A 24,997-nucleotide genomic window follows, 5' to 3' on the forward strand; every position below is an offset into this window, starting at 1 on the left:
AGCAATTTTCCCACAACTGCCTAAAACTTTTGCCCAGTACTGTGTGTATTTTAATGCAGAGAGGATGACGTAGAAGGCATGCAACAATACCGGTGACACAGAAGGGAACATGTGAAAACACAACTTTAACTGGTTGACTTAATCAACTTAGTTTGCAACGCATTTACAGACAAGAGTAGATGTTGGAAATGGGCAATAAAGACATTGTTTTTAAAGACATCCTACAACCAATTCATCCAGCAACAAATAAGCCTACTGTGTACAAATACTTTCAAGCCAGCCTAAGACCACTCGGCCATCCTGATTGCGTAAAGGCTTTAATCAGGGGACGTATTGCTATATATCATGAAAGAGTACATATGTGTCATGATACAGTATACCTTTTTATCAGAAACACACACCTACACCTGCTCGTCTAGAAGATCAGCATATACAGGTTGCTCTCCTGCAGGCTCCACCGAGATTTGAACTCGGATCGCTGGATTCAGAGTCCAGAGTGCTAACCATTACACCATGGAACCACTACACTGAGACGGTAGGCAGTTCCTCACATCGCCACGTAGATTATCTATGCAGAGAAAAAAGGTGGGGAAGCAGTCGCGGGCGGGGGTCTCCAGAACTATTTGACCCTGATTGCGATCGTTAACTTTGCTAGGAGTGCGGTGCTGAAAATAAAGCCTCCTCTGCTGCAGCTACTCCTGAAAGCAGCGTCGCAAAGGTTGTAGCTCTACTGCTCAAACTGGATGTTTAATTTATGCGCTTATCCCATAACATGCAGAGAACTTACTCGTTTTCCCTACTATCATGTGACAGGGAATTGCTCGGCTGAAAAATCTCACTGTCAGAAGTGGGATTCGAACCCACGCCTCGAGACGAGACTGCGACCTTAACGCAGCGCCTTAGACCGCTCGGCCATCCTGACTGCAATTGGTCGGCAGTGGCGCCGCCAGGCGGGGCCGGGGCCACGGCCACCCTAATAAAATTGGTGGCAATGTTATATATACTGTATATATATATGTAACTCCTGGGTTTGAGTTAAAAGGTTCTTAGCAGCACATATGTGTTGTCATATCAGGCTCTGTCACTTTAAGAGGGTAACCTCTGACCCTGAGCTGTGACGGACTGGGATGTTTATAGAGTTGAGAAGAGAAGGGGCCCAAGCACTGAGCCTTGGGGCACCCCTGTGACCTATGACCTTTTGACCTGAGGTAGGTGTATTGGTATACAGTATATACAATATGACATAGTATAAACAGCACTGAAATAGAGAATGGTGAATAAATAAATGATAAGTGGTAACCAGTAAACAGGTGGCTGATTAGAGACAGAGTTACTGGGTTAAAAAGATATGACCCCAACGTGATTTGAACACGTAACCTTCTGATCTGGAGTCAGACGCGCTACCGTTGCGCCATGAGGTCATACAGAGAAGGGCAGGGACTCAGTCGTACGGATGCATAGAGGGAGGGAGTTCCAAAGGTGAGGCGCACAATAGCTGAAGGCTCTGAACCCCATAGTGGACATGCGGGCAGAAGGAATGGAAAGTAGTGAGGAAGAATAGGATCGGAGAGTTCGGGATGGGGCGTAGGGCTGAAGGAGTTCAGAGAGATAAGGAGGAGCAAAATTATGGAGAGCTTTGAAGGTGAGGAGTAGAATTTTAAAATCAATACAGTATTTGACAGGGAGCCACAACAGTTGTGTTAGAAGTGGAGTAATGTGTTCAGAGACTGGGGTTCTGGTGAGAATACGGGCAGCAAAGTTTGGACATTTTGCTAGGGTGGATTTGGAGCCAACAAGGAGAATTTCAGTTTTATCACTGTTTAGTTGGAGGAAGTTTTGAGTGAACCAGGTTTTAACTTCATCTAAGCAGTCAGTTAGAGAAGACGGAGGGAGCAGAGACGTAGGTTTGGTGGACAAGTAGAGCTGGGTGTCATCGGCATAGCAGTGAAATTGGATATTATATTTCCTGAGAATAGAACCAAGGGGAAGTAGATAAATTATGAAAAGGAGGGGACCCGGGAATGATCCCTGGGGAACACCACTGGTGACAGGGAGAGTTGTGATCGAACATTTTTAAGTTGTACAAACTGAGTGCGGCCAGACAGGTATGATGTGAACCAGTTCAGAGATGTGTTGATGATACCAATGGAAGCTAGACGGTCCAGGAGGATATTGTGAGAGATTGTATCAAAGGCAGCAGTTAAATCGAGAAGGATCAGTATGGAAAGAAGACCTGAGTCAGCAGCCATTAGTAGGTCATTGGTGACCTTGACTAGGGCTGTTTCTGTGCTGCGGAGAGGCCGAAAACCAGATTGAAACTGTTCATGGAGGTTATTGTTGATGAGATGATTACGGACCTGCGCAGCAACCGTTTTTTCTAAGAATTTTGAGATAAATGGCAGGTTGGAGATTGGTGGAGAGGTAGGTGGATAAAGTGCACTGTTATGTGAGGTGGGTAGCTGTTGATGGATATTGTCCATTTTGGTTTTTGAAAAATGACATAAAATTATCACATTGAGAGATTGAATAAAGATGGGGTGGAAGATTATTCGGGGGGCGTGAAATTGTATTCATTGTGGAAAACAGGGCCCTAGCATTCCCTTTGTCAGATGATATCAGATGAGTGTAGTATTTGGGTTTTGCTGCAGAGAGGGAATCTTTGTAGTGGAGCATGTGGTTGTCATAAATGTCCTTGTGCATAACTAGTTTGCATTTTTTTTATAATACGTTTGTCACACTGCTACACCCTTTCATGTATTGTACTGTGTGTGAGAACTATACGAGGCTGCGGATAGCAACAAGTTAGCACCATCGCTAACAGTAAGCTAACGTCAAGCGGACACTGCTGGACGATGCCGTGAAACTGGGCTTAACATTATTTGGAAGGGTAAACATCTCTGCCCAGCAGGCGCTCCATTGAGCAGCAAACAGGTGGAGGAAAACAACGACGTGCTCACTGACAGTCGGATCGTAACGTTAATTAAACTCTGTGGAAAATGTTAAACAGCACTGCGGGGCCGCAACGAGTCGGCGGACTCCCTGAATAAGTTCAGAGTCATCCAGAAGTTTGCCCAGAGGAAAAAACGCCGTGCGGCCTTTCTCCTCACGTGAGCCCTCAGCTGTGGTGGGTGAAATCATCTTTTATCATCCTGACTGTGCTGCTGCTCCGTGCGTGGGCCAAATTATTGTGCTGAATCGATTGATACTAGGCTATGGATTGCGGTTGTTGTCATGTTGTTGTGATATAGGCGCGTTCGTGCTGCATTATCATTTGAGATTATTACACCAATATGCCGGCTCGCTGCGCTGTATTAAAGGTACGGAGCCGGGAAGGAGATGTATATTGGCGGACATTCTTTCCATTTTGATTGCAGGATGTCTTTGTGAAGGTGACTACAGAAAGGGTTTGGATCCCTAAAAAAATGTCTGTGCGCGTCGTCGTGGACTTCAGTGGTGTTGAGCTCACTGCTGTTTGCTTATGGCCCTGTAGGCTCATTTGTTCTGAGCGCATGTGTGTCGGCTTAAATATTGCATTCTTAATTTAGGTTTGTGACAGTGGTACTGTAACTTGCGATCTCTCTCTCTCTCGGTGGAGCCATGCTGTTTGTTGACATGTTAAAAACACAGTAGCAAGAGAGCGTATTGTAGTTTTACTGGCATCTATGTTTTGAAACCATTTTTATAAAATATTCTTCTTTATAAATAATTGCACAACTCTGTACAGACACATATTGTATATTTCAATGAAATTATTATATAGTCTAATATGAAACAGAAACATCTATGCTCCGTGATGTTTGTAATCTTGAGTAGGCTTGTTCCCATTAAATGTTTTGTTCTTTGCTTTGCAGTCAATGCACTCGTACAAAAGCTGTAGTTTTTTAGTTTTTTAGTTTTTTTTAAAGGAAAAGCTCAACTAGTGTATTTGAAGAACAATTGCCTAACACATACAGATACATAACACATTATGGAACTCAAATTTGTTAACTGAACTGGTTTTAGTTTATGGACATTAGGCAATCGGTAACATTAACTGTAAAAAAGAAACCAAAGTATGTCAGTCTGTGATTCCTTAACTCATATTTTAATGTAGTTTTCAACTAGTCTATATACTGTATAATAGAATTCCCGAAATTCAGTTTTGGCTTTTTGGTTTTAGTGTGCCACCCGAGGTTTTTCAGTGGCCCCATCTGGCCACCCCTAGGAAAACAAAGTCTTGAAATGAGAACAACATGATCAGACAAAGTCTGTGAACGTCCAGAATACGGTTTTCGAGCACAGTTGAGTCGCATTCGGTCTAAAACAAGGTTCCACCGAGATTTGAACTCGGATCGCTGGATTCAAAGTCCAAAGTGTTAACCATTGCACCATGGAACCACTGCATGTCAAAGGACGGCAGATTCTTACATGATATCGCCACGTGTATTATCTGTGCAAAGAATAGACGCGGGAAAGCGTTCCGGGGAGGTGGTTTCCAAAGCTTTTCGACAGTGATCCGACAAGTGGGAACCCCTGTCTGCCTTGAAAATTTCTCCCTGGGTAAGACCTCGCTGGTGCAGTATAACTACCCTGTGTCTTGTTGCTGTGGTCAGTCTTGCCATGGCGTATGACTTTTGAAAGAAAATTGTCTTCAGCAACCTCACCTTGTAAGCTGAGTTTATAGCAATTTTCCCACAACTGCCTAAAACTTTTGCCCAGTACTGTATGTATTTTAATGCAGAGAGGATGACGTAGAAGGCATGCAACAATACCGGTGACACAGAAGGGAACATGTGAAAACACAACTTTACTGGTTGACTTAATCAACTTAGTTTGCAACGCATTTACAGACAAGAGTAGATGTTGGAAATGGGCAATAAAGACATTGTTTTTAAAGACATCCTACAACCAATTCATCCAGCAACAAATAAGCCTACTGTGTACAAATACTTTCAAGCCAGCCTAAGACCACTCGGCCATCCTGATTGCGTAAAGGCTTTAATCAGGGGACGTATTGCTATATATCATGAAAGAGTACATATGTGTCATGATACAGTATACCTTTTTATCAGAAACACACCTACACCTGCTCGTCTAGAAGATCAGCATATACAGGTTGCTCTCCTGCAGGCTCCACCGAGATTTGAACTCGGATCGCTGGATTCAGAGTCCAGAGTGCTAACCATTACACCATGGAACCACTACACTGAGACGGTAGGCAGTTCCTCACATCGCCACGTAGATTATCTATGCAGAGAAAAAAGGTGGGGAAGCAGTCGGCGGGCGGGGGTCTCCAGAACTATTTGACCCTGATTGCGATCGTTAACTTTGCTAGGAGTGCGGTGCTGAAAATAAAGCCTCCTCTGCTGCAGCTACTCCTGAAAGCAGCGTCGCAAAGGTTGTAGCTCTACTGCTCAAACTGGATGTTTAATTTATGCGCTTATCCCATAACATGCAGAGAACTTACTCGTTTCCCTACTATCATGTGACAGGGAATTGCTCGGCTGAAAAATCTCACTGTCAGAAGTGGGATTCGAACCCACGCCTCGAGACGAGACTGCGACCTTAACGCAGCGCCTTAGACCGCTCGGCCATCCTGACTGCAATTGGTCGGCAGTGGCGCCGCCAGGCGGGGCCGGGGCCACGGCCACCCTAATAAAATTGGTGGCAATGTTATATATACTGTATATATATAGTAACTCCTGGGTTTGAGTTAAAAGGTTCTTAGCAGCACATATGTGTTGTCATATCAGGCTCTGTCACTTTAAGAGGGTAACCTCTGACCCTGAGCTGTGACGGACTGGGATGTTTATAGAGTTGAGAAGAGAAGGGGCCCAAGCACTGAGCCTTGGGGCACCCCTGTGACCTATGACCTTTTGACCTGAGGTAGGTGTATTGGTATACAGTATATACAATATGACATAGTATAAACAGCACTGAAATAGAGAATGGTGAATAAATAAATGATAAGTGGTAACCAGTAAACAGGTGGCTGATTAGAGACAGAGTTACTGGGTTAAAAAGATATGACCCCAACGTGATTTGAACACGTAACCTTCTGATCTGGAGTCAGACGCGCTACCGTTGCGCCATGAGGTCATACAGAGAAGGGCAGGGACTCAGTCGTACGGATGCATAGAGGGAGGGAGTTCCAAAGGTGAGGCGCACAATAGCTGAAGGCTCTGAACCCCATAGTGGACATGCGGGCAGAAGGAATGGAAAGTAGTGAGGAAGAATAGGATCGGAGAGTTCGGGATGGGGCGTAGGGCTGAAGGAGTTCAGAGAGATAAGGAGGAGCAAAATTATGGAGAGCTTTGAAGGTGAGGAGTAGAATTTTAAAATCAATACAGTATTTGACAGGGAGCCACAACAGTTGTGTTAGAAGTGGAGTAATGTGTTCAGAGACTGGGGTTCTGGTGAGAATACGGGCAGCAAAGTTTGGACATTTTGCTAGGGTGGATTTGGAGCCAACAAGGAGAATTTCAGTTTTATCACTGTTTAGTTGGAGGAAGTTTTGAGTGAACCAGGTTTTAACTTCATCTAAGCAGTCAGTTAGAGAAGACGGAGGGAGCAGAGACGTAGGTTTGGTGGACAAGTAGAGCTGGGTGTCATCGGCATAGCAGTGAAATTGGATATTATATTTCCTGAGAATAGAACCAAGGGGAAGTAGATAAATTATGAAAAGGAGGGGACCCGGGAATGATCCCTGGGGAACACCACTGGTGACAGGTGAGAGTTGTGATCGAACATTTTTAAGTTGTACAAACTGAGTGCGGCCAGACAGGTATGATGTGAACCAGTTCAGAGTGTGTTGATGATACCAATGGAAGCTAGACGGTCCAGGAGGATATTGTGAGAGATTGTATCAAAGGCAGCAGTTAAATCGAGAAGGATCAGTATGGAAAGAAGACCTGAGTCAGCAGCCATTAGTAGGTCATTGGTGACCTTGACTAGGGCTGTTTCTGTGCTGCGGAGAGGCCGAAAACCAGATTGAAACTGTTCATGGAGGTTATTGTTGATGAGATGATTACGGACCTGCGCAGCAACCGTTTTTTCTAAGAATTTTGAGATAAATGGCAGGTTGGAGATTGGTGGAGAGGTAGGTGGATAAAGTGCACTGTTATGTGAGGTGGGTAGCTGTTGATGGATATTGTCCATTTTGGTTTTTGAAAAATGACATAAAATTATCACATTGAGAGATTGAATAAAGATGGGGTGGAAGATTATTCGGGGGGCGTGAAATTGTATTCATTGTGGAAAACAGGGCCCTAGCATTCCCTTTGTCAGATGATATCAATGAGTGTAGTATTTGGGTTTTGCTGCAGAGAGGGAATCTTTGTAGTGGAGCATGTGGTTGTCATAAATGTCCTTGTGCATAACTAGTTTGCATTTTTTTATAATACGTTTGTCACACTGCTACACCCTTTCATGTATTGTACTGTGTGTGAGAACTATACGAGGCTGCGGATAGCAACAAGTTAGCACCATCGCTAACAGTAAGCTAACGTCAAGCGGACACTGCTGGACGATGCCGTGAAACTGGGCTTAACATTATTTGGAAGGGTAAACATCTCTGCCCAGCAGGCGCTCCATTGAGCAGCAAACAGGTGGAGGAAAACAACGACGTGCTCACTGACAGTCGGATCGTAACGTTAATTAAACTCTGTGGAAAATGTTAAACAGCACTGCGGGGCCGCAACGAGTCGGCGGACTCCCTGAATAAGTTCAGAGTCATCCAGAAGTTTGCCCAGAGGAAAAAACGCCGTGCGGCCTTTCTCCTCACGTGAGCCCTCAGCTGTGGTGGGTGAAATCATCTTTTATCATCCTGACTGTGCTGCTGCTCCGTGCGTGGGCCAAATTATTGTGCTGAATCGATTGATACTAGGCTATGGATTGCGGTTGTTGTCATGATGTTGTTGTGATATAGGCGCGTTCATGCTGCATTATCATTTGAGATTATTACACCAATATGCCGGCTCGCTGCGCTGTATTAAAGGTACGGAGCCGGGAAGGAGATGTATATTGGCGGACATTCTTTCCATTTTGATTGCAGGATGTCTTTGTGAAGGTGACTACAGAAAGGGTTTGGATCCCTAAAAAAATGTCTGTGCGCGTCGTCGTGGACTTCAGTGGTGTTGAGCTCACTGCTGTTTGCTTATGGCCCTGTAGGCTCATTTGTTCTGAGCGCATGTGTGTCGGCTTAAATATTGCATTCTTAATTTAGGTTTGTGACAGTGGTACTGTAACTTGCGATCTCTCTCTCTCTCGGTGGAGCCATGCTGTTTGTTGACATGTTAAAAACACAGTAGCAAGAGAGCGTATTGTAGTTTTACTGGCATCTATGTTTTGAAACCATTTTATAAAATATTCTTTATAAATAATTGCACAACTCTGTACAGACACATATTGTATTTCAATGAAATTATTATATAGTCTAATATGAAACAGAAACATCTATGCTCCGTGATGTTTGTAATCTTGAGTAGGCTTGTTCCCATTAAATGTTTTGTTCTTTGCTTTGCAGTCAATGCACTCGTACAAAAGCTGTAGTTTTTTAGTTTTTTTTAAGGAAAAGCTCAACTAGTGTATTTGAAGACAATTGCCTAACACATACAGATACATAACACATTATGGAACTCAAATTTGTTAACTGAACTGGTTTTAGTTTATGGACATTAGGCAATCGGTAACATTAACTGTAAAAAAGAAACCAAAGTATGTCAGTCTGTGATTCCTTAACTCATATTTTAATGTAGTTTTCAACTAGTCTATATACTGTATAATAGAATTCCCGAAATTCAGTTTTGGCTTTTTGGTTTTAGTGTGCCACCCGAGGTTTTTCAGTGGCCCCATCTGGCCACCCCTAGGAAAACAAAGTCTTGAAATGAGAACAACATGATCAGACAAAGTCTGTGAACGTCAGAATACGGTTTTCGAGCACAGTTGAGTCGCATTCGGTCTAAAACAAGGTTCCACCGAGATTTGAACTCGGATCGCTGGATTCAAAGTCCAAAGTGTTAACCATTGCACCATGGAACCACTGCATGTCAAAGGACGGCAGATTCTTACATGATATCGCCACGTGTATTATCTGTGCAAAGAATAGACGCGGGAAAGCGTTCCGGGGAGGTGGTTTCCAAAGCTTTTCGACAGTGATCCGACAAGTGGGAACCCCTGTCTGCCTTGAAAATTTCTCCCTGGGTAAGACCTCGCTGGTGCAGTATAACTACCCTGTGTCTTGTTGCTGTGGTCATTCTTGCCATGGCGTATGACTTTTGAAAGAAAATTGTCTTCAGCAACCTCACCTTGTAAGCTGAGTTTATAGCAATTTTCCCACAACTGCCTAAAACTTTTGCCCAGTACTGTATTTTAATGCAGAGAGGATGACGTAGAAGGCATGCAACAATACCGGTGACACAGAAGGGAACATGTGAAAACACAACTTTTACTGGTTGACTTAATCAACTTAGTTTGCAACGCATTTACAGACAAGAGTAGATGTTGGAAATGGGCAATAAAGACATTGTTTTTAAAGACATCCTACAACCAATTCATCCAGCAACAAATAAGCCTACTGTGTACAAATACTTTCAAGCCAGCCTAAGACCACTCGGCCATCCTGATTGCGTAAAGGCTTTAATCAGGGGACGTATTGCTATATATCATGAAAGAGTACATATGTGTCATGATACAGTATACCTTTTTATCAGAAATCATGGATTGCGGTTGTTGTCATGATGTTGTTGTGATATAGGCGCGTTCATGCTGCATTATCATTTGAGATTGTTACACCAATATGCCGGCTCACTGCGCTGTATTAAAGGTACGGAGCCGGGAAGGAGATGTATATTGGCGGACATTCTTTCCATTTTGATTGCAGGATGTCTTTGTGAAGGTGACTACAGAAAGGGTTTGGATCCCTAAAAAAAATGTCTGTGCGCGTCGTCGTGGACTTCAGTGGTGTTGAGCTCACTGCTGTTTGCTTATGGCCCTGTAGGCTCATTTGTTCTGAGCGCATGTGTGTCGGCTTAAATATTGCATTCTTAATTTAGGTTTGTGACAGTGGTACTGTAACTTGCGATCTCTCTCTCTCTCTCGGTTTATAGAGTTGAGAAGAGAAGGGGCCCAAGCACTGAGCCTTGGGGCACCCCTGTGACCTATGACCTTTTGACCTGAGGTAGGTGTATTGGTATACAGTATATACAATATGACATAGTATAAACAGCACTGAAATAGAGAATGGTGAATAAATAAATGATAAGTGGTAACCAGGTTCACCAGGTGGCTGATTAGAGACAGAGTTACTGGGTTAAAAAGATATGACCCCAACGTGATTTGAACACGTAACCTTCTGATCTGGAGTCAGACGCGCTACCGTTGCGCCATGAGGTCATACAGAGAAGGGCAGGGACTCAGTCGTACGGATGCATAGAGGGAGGGAGTTCCAAAGGTGAGACGCACAATAGCTGAAGGCTCTGAACCCCATAGTGGACATGCGGGCAGAAGGAATGGAAAGTAGTGAGGAAGAATAGGATCGGAGAGTTCGGGATGGGGCGTAGGGCTGAAGGAGTTCAGAGAGATAAGGAGGAGCAAAATTATGGAGAGCTTTGAAGGTGAGGAGTAGAATTTTAAAATCAATACAGTATTTGACAGGGAGCCACAACAGTTGTGTTAGAAGTGGAGTAATGTGTTCAGAGACTGGGGTTCTGGTGAGAATACGGGCAGCAAAGTTTGGACATTTTGCTAGGGTGGATTTGGAGCCAACAAGGAGAATTTCAGTTTTATCACTGTTTAGTTGGAGGAAGTTTTGAGTGAACCAGGTTTTAACTTCATCTAAGCAGTCAGTTAGAGAAGACGGAGGGAGCAGAGACGTAGGTTTGGTGGACAAGTAGAGCTGGGTGTCATCGGCATAGCAGTGAAATTGGATATTATATTTCCTGAGAATAGAACCAAGGGGAAGTAGATAAATTATGAAAAGGAGGGGACCCGGGAATGATCCCTGGGGAACACCACTGGTGACAGGTGAGAGTTGTGATCGAACATTTTTAAGTTGTACAAACTGAGTGCGGCCAGACAGGTATGATGTGAACCAGTTCAGAGATGTGTTGATGATACCAATGGAAGCTAGACGGTCCAGGAGGATATTGTGAGAGATTGTATCAAAGGCAGCAGTTAAATCGAGAAGGATCAGTATGGAAGAAGACCTGAGTCAGCAGCCATTAGTAGGTCATTGGTGACCTTGACTAGGGCTGTTTCTGTGCTGCGGAGAGGCCGAAAACCAGATTGAAACTGTTCATGGAGGTTATTGTTGATGAGATGATTATGGACCTGCGCAGCAACCGTTTTTTCTAAGAATTTTGAGATAAATGGCAGGTTGGAGATTGGTGGAGAGGTAGGTGGATAAAGTGCACTGTTATGTGAGGTGGGTAGCTGTTGATGGATATTGTCCATTTTGGTTTTTGAAAAATGACATAAAATTATCACATTGAGAGATTGAATAAAGATGGGGTGGAAGATTATTCGGGGGGCGTGAAATTGTATTCATTGTGGAAAACAGGGCCCTAGCATTCCCTTTGTCAGATGATATCAGATGAGTGTAGTATTTGGGTTTTGCTGCAGAGAGGGAATCTTTGTAGTGGAGCATGTGGTTGTCATAAATGTCCTTGTGTATAACTAGTTTGCATTTTTTTTTATAATACGTTTGTCACACTGCTACACCCTTTCATGTATTGTACTGTGTGTGAGAACTATACGAGGCTGCGGATAGCAACAAGTTAGCACCATCGCTAACAGCAAGCTAACGTCAAGCGGACACTGCTGGACGATGCCGTGAAACTGGGCTTAACATTATTTGGAAGGGTAAACATCTCTGCCCAGCAGGCGCTCCATTGAGCGGCAAACAGGTGGAAGAAAACAGCGACGTGCTCACTGACAGTCGGATCGTAACGTTAATTAAACTCTGTGGAAAATGTTAAACAGCACTGCGGGGCCGCAACGAGTCGGCGGACTCCCTGAATAAGTTCAGAGTCATCCAGAAGTTTGCCCAGAGGAAAAAACGCCGTGCGGCCTTTCTCCTCACGTGAGCCCTCAGCCGTTGTTGGTTGAAATCATCTTTTATCATCCTGACTGTGCTGCTGCTCCGTGCGTGGTCCAAATTATTGTGCTGAATCAATTGATACTAGGCTATGGATTGCGGTTGTTGTCATGATGTTGTTGTGATATAGGCGCGTTCATGCTGCATTATCATATGAGATTATTACTCCAATATGCCGGCTCGCTGCGCTGTATTAAAGGTACGGAGCCGGGAAGGAGATGTATATTGGCGGACATTCTTTCCATTTTGATTGCAGGATGTCTTTGTGAAGGTGACTACAGAAAGGGTTTGGATCCCTAAAAAAATGTCTGTGCGCATCGTCGTGGACTTCAGTGGTGTTGAGCTCACTGCTGTTTGCTTATGGCCCTGTAGGCTCATTTGTTCTGAGCGCATGTGTGTCGGCTTAAATATTGCATTCTTAATTTAGGTTTGTGACAGTGGTACTGTAACTTGCGATCTCTCTCTCTCTCGGTGGAGCCATGCTGTTTGTTGACATGTTAAAAACACAGTAGCAAGAGAGCGTATTGTAGTTTTACTGGCATCTATGTTTTGAAACCATTTTTATAAAATATTCTTCTTTATAAATAATTGCACAACTCTGTACAGGCACATATTGTATATTTCAGTGAAATTATTATATAGTCTAATATGAAACAGAAACATCTATGCTCCGTGATGTTTGTAATCTTGAGTAGGCTTGTTCCCATTAAATGTTTTGTTCTTTGCTTTGCAGTCAATGCACTCGTACAAAAGCTGTAGTTTTTTAGTTTTTTTTTAAGGAAAAGCTCAACTAGTGTATTTGAAGAACAATTGCCTAACACATGCAGATACATAACACATTATGGAACTCAAATTTGTTAACTGAACTGGTTTTAGTTTATGGACATTAGGCAATCGGTAACATTAACTGTAAAATAAGAAACCAAAGTATGTCAGTCTGTGATTCCTTAACTCATATTTTAACGTAGTTTTCAACTAGTCTATATACTGTATAATAGAATTCCCGAAATTTGGTTTTGGCTTTTTGGTTTTAGTGTGCCACCCGAGGTTTTTCAGTGGCCCCATCTGGCCACAAAAGGCAGGCTCCACCGAGATTTGAACTCTGATCGCTGGATTCAGAGTCCAGAGTGCTAACCATTACACCATGGAACCACTACACTGAGACGGTAGGCAGTTCCTCACATCGCCACGTAGATTATCTATGCAGAGAAAAAAGGTGGGGAAGCAGTCGGCGGGCGGGGGTCTCCAGAACTATTTGACCCTGATTGCGATCGTTAACTTTGCTAGGAGTGCGGTGCTGAAAATAAAGCCTCCTCTGCTGCAGCTACTCCTGAAAGCAGCGTCGCAAAGGTTGTAGCTCTACTGCTCAAACTGGATGTTTAATTTATGCGCTTATCCCATAACATGCAGAGAACTTACTCGTTTTCCCTACTATCATGTGACAGGGAATTGCTCGGCTGAAAAATCTCACTGTCAGAAGTGGGATTCGAACCCACGCCTCGAGACGAGACTGCGACCTTAACGCAGCGCCTTAGACCGCTCGGCCATCCTGACTGCAATTGGTCGGCAGTGGCGCCGCCAGGCGGGGCCGGGGCCGGGGCCACGGCCACCCTAATAAAATTGGTGGCAATGTTATATATACTGTATATATATTATGTAACTCCTGGGTTTGAGTTAAAAGGTTCTTAGCAGCACATATGTGTTGTCATATCAGGCTCTGTCACTTTAAGAAGGTAACCTCTGACCCTGAGCTGTGACGGACTGGGATGTTTATAGAGTTGAGAAGAGAAGGGGCCCAAGCACTGAGCCTTGGGGCACCCCTGTGACCTATGACCTTTTGACCTGAGGTAGGTGTATTGGTATACAGTATATACAATATGACATAGTATAAACAGCACTGAAATAGAGAATGGTGAATAAATAAATGATAAGTGGTAACCAGTAAACAGGTGGCTGATTAGAGACAGAGTTACTGGGTTAAAAAGATATGACCCCAACGTGATTTGAACACGTAACCTTCGGATCTGGAGTCAGACGCGCTACCGTTGCGCCATGAGGTCATACAGAGAAGGGCAGGGACTCAGTCGTACGGATGCGTAGAGGGAGGGAGTTCCAAAGGTGAGGCGCACAATAGCTGAAGGCTCTGAACCCCATAGTGGACATGCGGGCAGAAGGAATGGAAAGTAGTGAGGAAGAATAGGATCGGAGAGTTCGGGATGGGGCGTAGGGCTGAAGGAGTTCAGAGAGATAAGGAGGAGCAAAATTATGGAGAGCTTTGAAGGTGAGGAGTAGAATTTTAAAATCAATACAGTATTTGACAGGGAGCCACAACAGTTGTGTTAGAAGTGGAGTAATGTGTTCAGAGACTGGGGTTCTGGTGAGAATACGGGCAGCAAAGTTTGGACATTTTGCTAGGGTGGATTTGGAGCCAACAAGGAGAATTTCAGTTTTATCACTGTTTAGTTGGAGGAAGTTTTGAGTGAACCAGGTTTTAACTTCATCTAAGCAGTCAGTTAGAGAAGATGGAGGGAGCAGAGACGTAGGTTTGGTGGACAAGTAGAGCTGGGTGTCATCGGCATAGCAGTGAAATTGGATATTATATTTCCTGAGAATAGAACCAAGGGGAAGTAGATAAATTATGAAAAGGAGGGGACCCGGGAATGATCCCTGGGGAACACCACTGGTGACAGGTGAGAGTTGTGATCGAACATTTTTAAGTTGTACAAACTGAGTGCGGCCAGACAGGTATGATGTGAACCAGTTCAGAGATGTGTTGATGATACCAATGGAAGCTAGACGGTCCAGGAGGATATTGTGAGAGATTGTATCAAAGGCAGCAGTTAAATCGAGAAGGATCAGTATGGTAAGAAGACCTGAGTCAGCAGCCATTAGTAGGTCATTGGTGACCTTGACTAGGGCTGTTTCTGTGCTGCGGAGAGGCCGAAAACCAGATTGAAACTGTTCATGGAGGTTATTGTTGATGAGATGATTATGGACCTGCGCAGCAACCGTTTTTTCTAAGAATTTTGAGATAAATGGCAGGTTGGAGATTGGTGGAGAGGTAGGTGGATAAAGTGCACTGTTATGTGAGGTGGGTAGCTGTTGATGGATATTGTCCATTTTGGTTTTTGAAAAATGACATAAAATTATCACATTGAGAGATTGAATAAAGATGGGGTGGAAGATTATTCGGGGGGCGTGAAATTGTATTCATTGTGGAAAACAGGGCCCTAGCATTCCCTTTGTCAGATGATATCAGATGAGTGTAGTATTTGGGTTTTGCTGCAGAGAGGGAGTCTTTGTAGTGGAGCATGTGGTTGTCATAAATGTCCTTGTGCATAACTAGTTTGCATTTTTTTTAATAATACGTTTGTCACACTGCTACACCCTTTCATGTATTGTACTGTGTGTGAGAACTATACGAGGCTGCGGATAGCAACAAGTTAGCACCATCGCTAACAGCAAGCTAACGTCAAGCGGACACTGCTGGACGATGCCGTGAAACTGGGCTTAACATTATTTGGAAGGGTAAACATCTCTGCCCAGCAGGCGCTCCATTGAGCAGCAAACAGGTGGAGGAAAACAACGACGTGCTCACTGACAGTCGGATCGTAACGTTAATTAAACTCTGTGGAAAATGTTAAACTTGACTGTGCTGCTGCTCCGTGCGTGGGCCAAATTATTGTGCTGAATCGATTGATACTAGGCTATGGATTGCGGTTGTTGTCATGATGTTGTTGTGATATAGGCGCGTTCATGCTGCATTATCATTTGAGATTATTATACCAATATGCCGGTTCGCTGCGCTGTATTAAAGGTACCAAGCCGGGAAGGAGATGTATATTGGCGGACATTCTTTCCATTTTGATTGCAGGATGTCTTTGTGAAGGTGACTACAGAAAGGGTTTGGATCCCTAAAAAAATGTCTGTGCGCGTCATCGTGGACTTCAGTGGTGTTGAGCTCACTGCTGTTTGCTTATGGCCCTGTAGGCTCATTTGTTCTGAGCGCATGTGTGTCGGCTTAAATATTGCATTCTTAATTTAGGTTTGTGACAGTGGTACTGTAACTTGCGATCTCTCTCTCTCTCGGTGGAGCCATGCTGTTTGTTGACATGTTAAAAACACAGTAGCAAGAGAGCGTATTGTAGTTTTACTGGCATCTATGTTTTGAAACCATTTTTATAAAATATTCTTCTTTATAAATAATTGCACAACTCTGTACAGACACATATTGTATATTTCAATGAAATTATTATATAGTCTAATATGAAACAGAAACATCTATGCTCCGTGATGTTTGTAATCTTGAGTAGGCTTGTTCCCATTAAATGTTTTGTTCTTTGCTTTGCAGTCAATGCACTCGTACAAAAGCTGTAGTTTTTTAGTTTTTTTTTAAGGAAAAGCTCAACTAGTGTATTTGAAGAACAATTGCCTAACACATGCAGATACATAACACATTATGGAACTCAAATTTGTTAACTGAACTGGTTTTAGTTTATGGACATTAGGCAATCGGTAACATTAACTGTAAAATAAGAAACCAAAGTATGTCAGTCTGTGATTCCTTAACTCATATTTTAACGTAGTTTTCAACTAGTCTATATACTGTATAATAGAATTCCCGAAATTCGGTTTTGGCTTTTTGGTTTTAGTGTGCCACCCGAGGTTTTTCAGTGGCCCCATCTGGCCACAAAAGGCAGGCTCCACCGAGATTTGAACTCGGATCGCTGGATTCAGAGTCCAGAGTGCTAACCATTACACCATGGAACCACTACACTGAGACGGTAGGCAGTTCCTCACATCGCCACGTAGATTATCTATGCAGAGAAAAAAGGTGGGGAAGCAGTCGGCGGGCGGGGGTCTCCAGAACTATTTCACCCTGATTGCGATCGTTAACTTTGCTAGGAGTGCGGTGCTGAAATAAAGCCTCCTCTGCTGCAGCTACTCCTGAAAGCAGCGTCGCAAAGGTTGTAGCTCTACTGCTCAAATTGGATGTTTAATTTATGCGCTTATCCCATAACATGCAGAGAACTTACTCGTTTTCCCTACTATAATGTGACAGGGAATTGCTCGGCTGAAAAATCTCACTGTCAGAAGTGGGATTCGAACCCACGCCTCGAGACGAGACTGCGACCTTAACGCAGCGCCTTAGACCGCTCGGCCATCCTGACTGCAATTGGTCGGCAGTGGCGCCGCCAATAAAATTGGTGGCAATGTTATATATACTGTATATATATTATGTAACTCCTGGGTTTGAGTTAAAAGGTTCTTAGCAGCACATATGTGTTGTCATATCAGGCTCTGTCACTTTAAGAGGGTAACCTCTGACCCTGAGCTGTGACGGACTGGGATGTTTATAGAGTTGAGAAGAGAAGGGGCCCAAGCACTGAGCCTTGGGGCACCCCTGTGACCTATGACCTTTTGACCTGAGGTAGGTGTATTGGTATACAGTATATACAATATGACATAGTATAAACAGCACTGAAATAGAGAATGGTGAATAAATAAATGATAAGTGGTAACCAGTAAACAGGTGGCTGATTAGAGACAGAGTTACTGGGTTAAAAAGATATGACCCCAACGTGATTTGAACACGTAACCTTCTGATCTGGAGTCAGACGCGCTACCGTTGCGCCATGAGGTCATACAGAGAAGGGCAGGGACTCAGTCGTACGGATGCGTAGAGGGAGGGAGTTCCAAAGGTGAGGCGCACAATAGCTGAAGGCTCTGAACCCCATAGTGGACATGCGGGCAGAAGGAATGGAAAGTAGTGAGGAAGAATAGGATCGGAGAGTTCGGGATGGGGCGTAGGGCTGAAGGAGTTCAGAGAGATAAGGAGGAGCAAAATTATGGAGAGCTTTGAAGGTGAGGAGTAGAATTTTAAAATCAATACAGTATTTGACAGGGAGCCACAACAGTTGTGTTAGAAGTGGAGTAATGTGTTCAGAGACTGGGGTTCTGGTGAGAATACGGGCAGCAAAGTTTGGACATTTTGCTAGGGTGGATTTGGAGCCAACAAGGAGAATTTCAGTTTTATCACTGTTTAGTTGGAGGAAGTTTTGAGTGAACCAGGTTTTAACTTCATCTAAGCAGTCAGTTAGAGAAGACGGAGGGAGCAGAGACGTAGGTTTGGTGGACAAGTAGAGCTGGGTGTCATCGGCATAGCAGTGAAATTGGATATTATATTTCCTGAGAATAGAACCAAGGGGAAGTAGATAAATTATGAAAAGGAGGGGACCCGGGAATGATCCCTGGGGAACACCACTGGTGACAGGTGAGAGTTGTGATCGAACATTTTTAAGTTGTACAAACTGAGTGCGGCCAGACAGGTATGATGTGAACCAGTTCAGTGATGTGTTGATGATACCAATGGAAGCTAGACGGTCCAGGAGGATATTGTGAGAGATTGTATCAAAGGCAGCAGTTAAATCGAGAAGGATCAGTATGGTAAGAAGACCTGAGTCAGCAGCCATTAGTAGGTCATTGGTGACCTTGACTAGGGCTGTTTCTGTGCTGCGGAGAGGCCGAAAACCAGATTGAAACTGTTCATGGAGGTTATTGTTGATGAGATGATTATGGACCTGCGCTGTCACGCTCTGCCGGTTGGCCATCTATTGTGTTGCACTTTTGAGCTTAGTATGTTGAGTTTTGGGTTCTGTCCTGTCTAGTGTCCAGTATCTGTTATATAGTCTGCTTGTCATGTCTAGTCTCTCTGTTTTCCTCTGCTCTCTCTCTGCCTCGTTAGTGTCATGTCTGTCACCTGTGTTGCTCCCGCCCTGCTCGTTAGTCCCTGTGTATATATACCTGGTGTTTCTGTCTTGTCCTTGTCCGGTCATTGTTGATGTTACCCCCCAGTCTGTCGTGTGTGTACTCTCTGCCTGTAACCAGCCTTGCTTGTCTCGTCTCGTCTCGTCTCCTCTCCTCTCCCTGTACTTTTGGATTTTGGATTTCTGTTATTCAGCCACTCACCTGTAAGTGTGCTCGCTTTTGTTTGTTTATTAAAACCCTTCGTTATACCATACCTGCTCCGCTCTGTGTCCTGCGTTTGGGTTCTCCAACCTGCCTCCACACCACGATCGTGAAAGAATGACCGGACCAATTAAGAGCCCAGCAGACACACTAACTGAGGAACAGACTGACGTGCTGAGGGAGCTTCTGACGCTGAGGAATATGTGGTATGGGGCTAGTCATGTTAGCCATAAGGCAGCTATCGTGTCCCTTGCCTGGAAGAGCCTGGCTGCTCAGCCAGGAGCAGCAGACTCTCTCCCTGGGTGGGTTTGTGACTTCCTCCACACCTCAGCCAATCCCCCAGCCAAGTCCTCATCAGTTCCTCAGTCTGTTAGCCTGGAAATGGCTAACACCCAGACCGCTAGCCTCCGGCCGTCATCTCCCCGGCCTGCTAGCCCTCCGCCTGTCCTGCCTGTTATCTGTTCGGCTGGCGCTGCTAGCCCTCCGCCTGTCCTGCCTGTTATCTGTTCGGCTGGCGCTGCTAGCCCTCCGCCTGTCCTGCCTGTTACCTGTTTGGCTAGCGCCGCTAGCCCTCCGCCTGTCCTGCCTGTTACCTGTTTGGCTAGCGCCGCTAGCCCTCCGCCTGTCCTGCCTGTTACCTGTTCAGCTGGCGCTGCTAGCCCTCTGCCTGTCCTGCCTGTATTCTGCTCGGCTAGCGCCGCTAGTCCTCCGCCTAGCCTGTCCGTCCGCCTGCCTGCCCTACCTACCAAGGACTCAGGGACTATGACTCTCCTGGCCTACCTGACCATGAAGGCCAGGGAGTCAGAGGCAGCACGGGCAGCTAGCCTATGGCCTGATAGCCTGGAGGCTAGGCTTCCCCCCGAGTCCTCCTTCGAGGGAAGTCGCCTGGCCATCTTTTCGGGTTCCCGTGGTGGTCATCGGAGGCGACCAGGTCACCAGCAGCGACCCGTCTGCAACCAGCGTGATCCCTGGCCTGCTAGCGCTGCTAGCAGCCTGCCTGCCCACCTGCCTGATCCCCGGCCTGCTAGCACAGCTAGCCGCCTGCCTGTTCCCTGGCCTACTCCTGCTCCCAGGTCTCACTCGGTGGTCCTACCGACACCTGCTTCGCCGGTGGCCCAGCTGACTCCTGTTCCCTCGTCGGTGGTCCGACCAACACCAGCTTCGTTGGTGGCCCAGCCGATTCCTGTTCCCAGTGCTCCGTCGGTGAACCGACCGGCACCAGCTTTGCCAGTGGCCCAGCCGACTCCTGTTCCCTCGTCGGTGGTCCGACCAACACCAGCTCCGTTGGTGGCCCAGCCGACTCCTGTTCTCCCGTCGGTGGTCCGACCAACACCAGCTCTGTTGGTGGCCCAGCCTGTTCCTCGTCCTCGTGCTCCGTCAGTGGCCCGACCGGCAACTGCTTCGCCGGTGGTCCGATCGACTCCTGTTCCCTCGTCGGTGGTCCGACCAACACCAGCTTCGTTGGTGGCCCAGCCGACTCCTGTTCCTCATGCTCCGTCGGTGGTCCGACCGGCACCTGCTGGTTTTGTTGACCGTCTGGAGACGCTCGTCGGGGGGGGGGGGGGTACTGTCACGCTCTGCCGGTTGGCCATCTATTGTGTTGCACTTTTGAGCTTAGTATGTTGAGTTTTGGGTTCTGTCCTGTCTAGTGTCCAGTATCTGTTATATAGTCTGCTTGTCATGTCTAGTCTCTCTGTTTTCCTCTGCTCTCTCTCTGCCTCGTTAGTCTCATGTCTGTCACCTGTGTTGCTCCCGCCCTGCTCGTTAGTCCCTGTGTATATATACCTGGTGTTTCTGTCTTGTCCTTGTCCGGTCATTGTTGATGTTACCCCCCAGTCTGTCGTGTGTGTACTCTCTGCCTGTAACCAGCCTTGCTTGTCTCGTCTCGTCTCGTCTCGTCTCGTCTCGTCTCGTCTCGTCTCGTCTCGTCTCGTCTCCTCTCCTCTCCCTGTAATTTTGGATTTTGGATTTCTGTTATTCAGCCACTCACCTGTAAGTGTGCTCGCTTTTGTTTGTTTATTAAAACCCTTCGTTATACCATACCTGCTCCGCTCTGTGTCCTGCGTTTGGGTTCTCCAACCTGCCTCCACACCACGATCGTGACATGCGCAGCAACCGTTTTTTCTAAGAATTTTGAGATAAATGGCAGGTTGGAGATTGGTGGAGAGGTAGGTGGATAAAGTGCACTGTTATGTGAGGTGGGTAGCTGTTGATGGATATTGTCCATTTTGGTTTTTGAAAAATGACATAAAATTATCACATTGAGAGATTGAATAAAGATGGGGTGGAAGATTATTCGGGGGGCGTGAAATTGTATTCATTGTGGAAAACAGGGCCCTAGCATTCCCTTTGTCAGATGATATCAGATGAGTGTAGTATTTGGGTTTTGCTGCAGAGAGGGAGTCTTTGTAGTGGAGCATGTGGTTGTCATAAATGTCCTTGTGCATAACTAGTTTGCATTTTTTTAATAATACGTTTGTCACACTGCTACACCCTTTCATGTATTGTACTGTGTGTGAGAACTATACGAGGCTGCGGATAGCAACAAGTTAGCACCATCGCTAACAGCAAGCTAACGTCAAGCGGACACTGCTGGACGATGCCGTGAAACTGGGCTTAACATTATTTGGAAGGGTAAACATCTCTGCCCAGCAGGCGCTCCATTAAGCGGCAAACAGGTGGAGGAAAACAACGACGTGCTCACTGACAGTCGGATCGTAACGTTAATTAAACTCTGTGGAAAATGTTAAACAGCACTGCGGGGCCGCAACGAGTCGGCGGACTCCCTGAATAAGTTCAGAGTCATCCAGAAGTTTGCCCAGAGGAAAAAACGCCGTGCGGCCTTTCTCCTCACGTGAGCCCTCAGCTGTGGTGGGTGAAATCATCTTTTATCATCCTGACTGTGCTGCTGCTCCGTGCGTGGGCCAAATTATTGTGCTGAATCGATTGATACTAGGCTATGGATTGCGGTTGTTGTCATGATGTTGTTGTGATATAGGCGCGTTCATGCTGCATTATCATTTGAGATTATTACACCAATATGCCGGCTCGCTGCGCTGTATTAAAGGTACGGAGCCGGGAAGGAGATGTATATTGGCGGACATTCTTTCCATTTTGATTGCAGGATGTCTTTGTGAAGGTGACTACAGAAAGGGTTTGGATCCCTAAAAAAATGTCTGTGCGCGTCGTCGTGGACTTCAGTGGTGTTGAGCTCACTGCTGTTTGCTTATGGCCCTGTAGGCTCATTTGTTCTGAGCGCATGTGTGTCGGCTTAAATATTGCATTCTTAATTTAGGTTTGTGACAGTGGTACTGTAACTTGCGATCTCTCTCTCTCTCGTTTAGTACAAACAGCCATGCTGTTTGTTGACATGTTAAAAACACAGTAGCAAGAGAGCGTATTGTAGTTTTACTGGCATCTATGTTTTGAAACCATTTTTATAAAATATTCTTCTTTATAAATAATTGCACAACTCTGTACAGACACATATTGTATATTTCAATGAAATTATTATATAGTCTAATATGAAACAGAAACATCTATGCTCCGTGATGTTTGTAATCTTGAGTAGGCTTGTTCCCATTAAATGTTTTGTTCTTTGCTTTGCAGTCAATGCACTCGTACAAAAGCTGTAGTTTTTTAGTTTTTTTTTAAGGAAAAGCTCAACTAGTGTATTTGAAGAACAATTGCCTAACACATGCAGATACATAACACATTATGGAACTCAAATTTGTTAACTGAACTGGTTTTAGTTTATGGACATTAGGCAATCGGTAACATTAACTGTAAAATAAGAAACCAAAGTATGTCAGTCTGTGATTCCTTAACTCATATTTTAACGTAGTTTTCAACTAGTCTATATACTGTATAATAGAATTCCCGAAATTCGGTTTTGGCTTTTTGGTTTTAGTGTGCCACCCGAGGTTTTTCAGTGGCCCCATCTGGCCACAAAAGGCAGGCTCCACCGAGATTTGAACTCGGATCGCTGGATTCAGAGTCCAGAGTGCTAACCATTACACCATGGAACCACTACACTGAGACGGTAGGCAGTTCCTCACATCGCCACGTAGATTATCTATGCAGAGAAAAAAGGTGGGGAAGCAGTCGGCGGGCGGGGGTCTCCAGAACTATTTGACCCTGATTGCGATCGTTAACTTTGCTAGGAGTGCGGTGCTGAAAATAAAGCCTCCTCTGCTGCAGCTACTCCTGAAAGCAGCGTCGCAAAGGTTGTAGCTCTACTGCTCAAACTGGATGTTTAATTTATGCGCTTATCCCATAACATGCAGAGAACTTACTCGTTTTCCCTACTATCATGTGACAGGGAATTGCTCGGCTGAAAAATCTCACTGTCAGAAGTGGGATTCGAACCCACGCCTCCAGACGAGACTGCGACCTTAACGCAGAGCCTTAGACCGCTCGGCTATCCTGACTGCAATTGGTCGGCAGTGGCGCCGCCAGGCGGGGCCGGGGCCACGGCCACCCTAATAAAATTGGTGGCAATGTTATATATACTGTATATATATTATGTAACTCCTGGGTTTGAGTTAAAAGGTTCTTAGCAGCACATATGTGTTGTCATATCAGGCTCTGTCACTTTAAGAGGGTAACCTCTGACCCTGAGCTGTGACGACTGGGATGTTTATAGAGTTGAGAAGAGAAGGGGCCCAAGCACTGAGCCTTGGGGCACCCCTGTGACCTATGACCTTTTGACCTGAGGTAGGTGTATTGGTATACAGTATATACAATATGACATAGTATAAACAGCACTGAAATAGAGAATGGTGAATAAATAAATGATAAGTGGTAACCAGTAAACAGGTGGCTGATTAGAGACAGAGTTACTGGGTTAAAAAGATATGACCCCAACGTGATTTGAACACGTAACCTTCTGATCTGGAGTCAGACGCGCTACCGTTGCGCCATGAGGTCATACAGAGAAGGGCAGGGACTCAGTCGTACGGATGCATAGAGGGAGGGAGTTCCAAAGGTGAGGCGCACAATAGCTGAAGGCTCTGAACCCCATAGTGGACATGCGGGCAGAAGGAATGGAAAGTAGTGAGGAAGAATAGGATCGGAGAGTTCGGGATGGGGCGTAGGGCTGAAGGAGTTCAGAGAGATAAGGAGGAGCAAAATTATGGAGAGCTTTGAAGGTGAGGAGTAGAATTTTAAAATCAATACAGTATTTGACAGGGAGCCACAACAGTTGTGTTAGAAGTGGAGTAATGTGTTCAGAGACTGGGGTTCTGGTGAGAATACGGGCAGCAAAGTTTGGACATTTTGCTAGGGTGGATTTGGAGCCAACAAGGAGAATTTCAGTTTTATCACTGTTTAGTTGGAGGAAGTTTTGAGTGAACCAGGTTTTAACTTCATCTAAGCAGTCAGTTAGAGAAAACGGAGGGAGCAGAGACGTAGGTTTGGTGGACAAGTAGAGCTGGGTGTCATCGGCATAGCAGTGAAATTGGATATTATATTTCCTGAGAATAGAACCAAGGAGAAGTAGATAAATTATGAAAAGGAGGGGACCCGGGAATGATCCCTGGGGAACACCACTGGTGACAGGTGAGAGTGGTGATCGAACATTTTTAAGTTGTACAAACTGAGTGCGGCCAGACAGGTATGATGTGAACCAGTTCAGTGATGTGTTGATGATACCAATGGAAGCTAGACGGTCCAGGAGGATATTGTGAGAGATTGTATCAAAGGCAGCAGTTAAATCGAGAAGGATCAGTATGGTAAGAAGACCTGAGTCAGCAGCCATTAGTAGGTCATTGGTGACCTTGACTAGGGCTGTTTCTGTGCTGCGGAGAGGCCGAAAACCAGATTGAAACTGTTCATGGAGGTTATTGTTGATGAGATGATTATGGACCTGCGCAGCAACCGTTTTTTCTAAGAATTTTGAGATAAATGGCAGGTTGGAGATTGGTCTGAAATTATTTAGGTCGTTGGGATTTGCAC

At 45.2% G+C, this 24,997-nt stretch overlaps 1 protein-coding gene and 18 non-coding genes across 20 annotated transcripts in view; 1 reads left to right on the plus strand and 18 right to left on the minus strand.

Annotated features, from left to right (window-relative positions):
- Positions 1 to 24,997, plus strand: part of grm6a (glutamate receptor, metabotropic 6a) — an 85,263-nt gene that overhangs the window by 39,350 nt on the left and 20,916 nt on the right. The gene's annotated exons all lie outside the window — the stretch shown is intronic.
- Positions 450 to 521, minus strand: trnaq-cug. The gene has a single exon. It is a non-coding gene; the product is annotated as a tRNA-Gln (tRNA).
- Positions 840 to 922, minus strand: trnal-aag. Its single transcript has one exon. It is a non-coding gene; the product is annotated as a tRNA-Leu (tRNA).
- On the minus strand, positions 1,350 to 1,421 carry trnaw-cca. Its single transcript has one exon. It is a non-coding gene; the product is annotated as a tRNA-Trp (tRNA).
- Positions 4,306 to 4,377, minus strand: trnaq-uug. The gene has a single exon. It is a non-coding gene; the product is annotated as a tRNA-Gln (tRNA).
- trnaq-cug lies at positions 5,108 to 5,179 on the minus strand. The gene has a single exon. It is a non-coding gene; the product is annotated as a tRNA-Gln (tRNA).
- Positions 5,498 to 5,580, minus strand: trnal-aag. Its single transcript has one exon. It is a non-coding gene; the product is annotated as a tRNA-Leu (tRNA).
- On the minus strand, positions 6,007 to 6,078 carry trnaw-cca. The gene has a single exon. It is a non-coding gene; the product is annotated as a tRNA-Trp (tRNA).
- Positions 8,947 to 9,018, minus strand: trnaq-uug. The gene has a single exon. It is a non-coding gene; the product is annotated as a tRNA-Gln (tRNA).
- On the minus strand, positions 10,300 to 10,371 carry trnaw-cca. Its single transcript has one exon. It is a non-coding gene; the product is annotated as a tRNA-Trp (tRNA).
- trnaq-cug lies at positions 13,154 to 13,225 on the minus strand. Its single transcript has one exon. It is a non-coding gene; the product is annotated as a tRNA-Gln (tRNA).
- On the minus strand, positions 13,545 to 13,627 carry trnal-aag. The gene has a single exon. It is a non-coding gene; the product is annotated as a tRNA-Leu (tRNA).
- Positions 14,062 to 14,133, minus strand: trnaw-cca. The gene has a single exon. It is a non-coding gene; the product is annotated as a tRNA-Trp (tRNA).
- Positions 16,772 to 16,843, minus strand: trnaq-cug. Its single transcript has one exon. It is a non-coding gene; the product is annotated as a tRNA-Gln (tRNA).
- trnal-aag lies at positions 17,162 to 17,244 on the minus strand. The gene has a single exon. It is a non-coding gene; the product is annotated as a tRNA-Leu (tRNA).
- On the minus strand, positions 17,646 to 17,717 carry trnaw-cca. Its single transcript has one exon. It is a non-coding gene; the product is annotated as a tRNA-Trp (tRNA).
- trnaq-cug lies at positions 22,999 to 23,070 on the minus strand. Its single transcript has one exon. It is a non-coding gene; the product is annotated as a tRNA-Gln (tRNA).
- On the minus strand, positions 23,390 to 23,472 carry trnal-aag. The gene has a single exon. It is a non-coding gene; the product is annotated as a tRNA-Leu (tRNA).
- trnaw-cca lies at positions 23,900 to 23,971 on the minus strand. Its single transcript has one exon. It is a non-coding gene; the product is annotated as a tRNA-Trp (tRNA).

The sequence above is a fragment of the Micropterus salmoides genome, unplaced genomic scaffold (assembly GCF_014851395.1).
Source record: "Micropterus salmoides isolate LMB-PRFRI ecotype aquatic unplaced genomic scaffold, ASM1485139v1 Ms_hic_scaffold_16, whole genome shotgun sequence".
In the NCBI taxonomy this organism is placed as follows: domain Eukaryota; kingdom Metazoa; phylum Chordata; class Actinopteri; order Centrarchiformes; family Centrarchidae; genus Micropterus; species Micropterus salmoides.